At 52.9% G+C, this 3,992-nt stretch overlaps 1 pseudogene; it reads left to right on the top strand.

The window, feature by feature from the left end:
* Window positions 1-396: 396 nt before the first annotated feature.
* On the top strand, window positions 397-1,959 carry LOC119107571 (tubulin alpha-1 chain-like; annotated as a pseudogene).
* The last annotated feature ends 2,033 nt before the right edge of the window (window positions 1,960-3,992 follow it).

Below are 3,992 nucleotides of genomic sequence, written 5' to 3'. Positions count from 1 at the left end.
ACCCCTGCTAAACGGGTCACCATGGCATGCTCGTAACAAGAATCCAACACGCGTGCGTACACAGGTAGGCTTCCCAGAGCGGCACAGGCGTTACGAGTGACCCGGGCTGGAATCGATTGTTGCGCTGTGGTCGGAACGGGCCATCCGCTAGCAACGGGCGCCAAAACACAGGTCGGTTACAGCATTTGACACCGCAGCCCGGAGCAATTACGGCACAGTTGCGCACGGTGCGCCGAGGGGCTCCTGTGCCAGCGATTGTACCGCATGGCATGCAGCGTTGGGTTATCCGCTGAGGGAACATCCAGACGCGGACCTGTGCCTGGCGAGTAGCTCACCCAGGAGCTCTACCGTAGCTTGGTAAGCCAGTGTCGTGAAAAACCAGAGAAATCTGCCGCTATGCGTGAGGTGATCAGCGTACACATCGGGCAGGCGGGTGTCCAGATGGGCAACGCCTGCTGGGAGCTTCTACTGTCTGGAGCACGGCATACATGCCAGGACGGCCAGATGCCGTCCGACGAGTCCATCGGTGTTGCCGGACGACAGCTTCAACACGTTCTTCTCGGAAACGGGGAGCGGCAAGCACGTGCCTCGAGCTGTGTTTGTCGACCTGGAGCCGACCGTCGTGGATGAAGTCCGCACGGGCACGTAACCGTCAACTATTCCACCCATCCCAGCTGCAGACGGGCAAGGAAGGACGCGGCCAATAACTACGCCCGAGGTCACTACCACCATCGGCAAGGAGATAATCGACACCACCATGGACACAATCAGGAAGATGGTTGACCAATGCAGTGGGTTACAAGGCTTCCTACTGTTCCACTCGTTGGCGGTGGTACCGGCTCCGGCTTCACGTCGCTTTTCATGGAGAGGCTATCGATTGACTATGTCAAGAAGTCCAAACTGTGCTTTTCCATCTACCCGGCGCCGCAGGTGCCACAGCTGTCGTGGAGCCGTACAACGCTGTTCTGTTCACGCATACCACTCTGGATCATATTGACGTAGAGTTCATGGTCGACAACGAGGCTATCTACCAAACTGGCGCAAAAGAACCTGGACATCGAGCGGCCGACTTACACCAATCTGAACCGCCTGATCGGCCAGATCGTCTCTTCCATCACCGCCTCGCTCCGCTTCGACGGCGCTCTGAACGTTGATCTGTCCGAGTTCCAGACCAACCTGGTGCCGTACCCGCGCATCCACTTCCCCCTGGTCACGTACGCGCCGATCATCTCGGCCGCGAAGGCGCAGCACGAGAAAATGTCCGTGTCATAGATCACCCCGGCCTGCTTTGAGCCGGGCAACCAGATGGTCAGTGTGACCCGAGGACGGGCAAGTACATGGCCTGCTGCCTCCTGTACCGCGGCGATGTCGTGCCCAAGGACGTCAACGCCGCCATCGCCTTCATGAAGTCCAAGCGTACAATTGAGTTCGTCGACTGGTGTCCCACCGGCTTTAAGGTCGGAGTTAACTACCAGCCGCCGACGGTGGTGCCTGGCGGTGACCTGGCCAAGGTAGTGCGCGCTGTTTGCATGCTATCCAACACCACCGCCATCAAAGAGGCTTGGGGTCGGCTGAACCACAAGTTTGACCTAATGTACGCCAAACGGGCGTTTGTTCACTGGTACGTGGGTGAAGGGATGGAGGAGGGAGAGTTCGCCGAAGCGCGTGAGGATCTGGCGGCTCTTGAAAAGGATTATGAAGAAGTGGAGCAAGGGGTCAGCGACGACGAAGAGGAAGGAGAGTACTAGGCAACTGCAGAACGCTGGGAAGAGTAGCAGAAATCGGCACAAGTTGTTTGGTTTCCAATAGGTATTGCGTATTGTATTGTACTTATCAATGCCTACCATCCATATTTGTGTTTCACACGAGTTCAGTGACATTCATCTTCTATTGCAGTCTGAAAATGTCAGCTGTACCAATCATTTCGCAACATAACATTTCGCCATAAGCATTGTTCAAGTGAGAACGCTAGCACCGTGTGTTATTACTGATTCATGCACATGTAGCCCACAATCCACAGAGAATTGTACTGAATCCGTTCGTTTGCGTTTTCGTTTCGTTTGCGAAAACGCAGTATGCTTGTATTCTGTTTTGGGTTTATTGTACAGGCCCCTGTCATATCAAAGAACTTGGGTGTGCACCGTTGATTCACTCTCACTCAGCCCGAGTGTCAGCTTTTTTTAGTGCGCCCGTACTCACATCGCATCGGACGCGTCTACACCGTAAATATTTGCAGTTCTAGCGGGCCCAGCAAGCAGCAAGCCCCATAAGTGTTGAGAATGTTATCCATGTATTGAGCACTAATTCAAAAGATCTGATTTGGTGAGCACATGCCTCCTCACTTTTACAACGGCACCAATCCCTCATGAGCATGCTGACGGAATTGAAAGCCGTGTCGTGCACATGGAGCATGAATCGCATGATTCGGCGGTGTTTCGCGACCTGCTATCGTTGCACTGGCAGATTTCCAATGGTACAAGGTGTTACCAGATGATGCAGCTGTGATGCAAGACCAAGCCATGTCAATCATTCGTCATTTCACTTTTCGGCACTCAAGGGACATACTATTTTTCAACCCGGCTGGAGCTGCATCTCTGCATGTGCGAGTGGGTGGAGTCTCCATTTCCGACACGGTCATGCACGGTCGAGACGGCTGACGCACGCTGGAAGTACATTATTTGTGGCAATTTTAGCGAATAAACATTGTTCTACGACATAATCCTTGCATGACAAGGACCAGGATATTTGCATTATTTTGACGTTTGTACCAAAGCAATGTAATAGAATGACTGAACTCTGGCTTTGGTGGATCGCTTAGAGTGCTGCATTGCCAATATCACACATTCCAGGTAACCCTGGACCCCTCGTGCAAACATTGGAAATACATTCAAGCTTCAGTGTGTCAGGCGTAATTCCCGAGACGACACAAGAGCAATTCAGCCGCGACTAGTTCTCGTCTCGGTTTGTCTCTCGACGCAGTGGTCGCGACACGGCTCCTCCACAGGCTCCTGCCATACTCCCAGGACAAGCTGCCCGGGTTGAAGAGCCGACGCAACAAAACCCAACTCCACGTTCAGTAGCCACGCACAAACTCACGGACGAGTGATAAATCAAACTTCACTCGCAGCAGCACTGATCAGCATTTGGAGTGTTGGACTTCTGTCCGAAATCCCAACTGGACGATGATTGGCACCCACCAAGTCATCGTACGAATTACGGCTTGCATGCTGAAATGTATGCTAGCCTGTGCCCGGTCGGGGTTCTGAAACAACCGTGCCCAGCCGGCGGGGGGAGGGACACTGACTTCTCCTGGGATATCTAACTTCTAGACGCCGTATGGGAAAAGCAGCAAAGATACCGTTGTGAAGGTCCCGTCACCAATGTAAAGTTAGACCTTGTTTAACCCCAAGGTCATGACCTAAGGACCTCTAATTTGACACAAGTGAGTTCATGTATAGGCAAATACACCCTGTATATTTGGTGTCTCTAGCTGTCTTACTTTTTGAGATCTCAGGTGGTCGAATTGACCGTTTCCCATACGAGCGAAGGGTACTCAACCGGTCACCAGGGCGCATGTTCAGGCTTTAAAGCATCTTAGGAAAGGCTTCAGCATGATCTGCGACCACTACTGAGTCTAACGTTATGATACTTCACCCCCCCCCCCCCCTCCGTCTTTTCCCTTGTCACTCTCCGATGACGTTCAACCAAAACCCTCCTCCCTTGCATGTGCAGCGTGACTGTAGGGACGGTACATGAGCGTCACCGTCGCTCAGGCGGATCGTATTTGGTAACGGCAGCCCGTGCGGTAGTGCGTTGTAAACCCGGGACTCTTCTGTTAATTCGTTCGTCTCAGACTTGGGTTATGACACCGACGGTGCGAACGTTCGAAATCTTGCGCCCCAATGGCGTTAGCCACCAGTAAGGCTTCGTGAAAACTCCTTTAGTAATGACAAGCAGGTGTGACATGCCAGCAACTTTTCATCACAGACACC

Source organism: Pollicipes pollicipes, unplaced genomic scaffold (assembly GCF_011947565.3).
Source record: "Pollicipes pollicipes isolate AB1234 unplaced genomic scaffold, Ppol_2.1 Scaffold_6686;HRSCAF=7923_pilon_pilon_pilon, whole genome shotgun sequence".
Taxonomy (NCBI): domain Eukaryota; kingdom Metazoa; phylum Arthropoda; class Thecostraca; order Pollicipedomorpha; family Pollicipedidae; genus Pollicipes; species Pollicipes pollicipes.
Note: the sequence above shows the minus strand (reverse complement) of the source record. Positions and strands in the feature narration are given on the sequence as shown.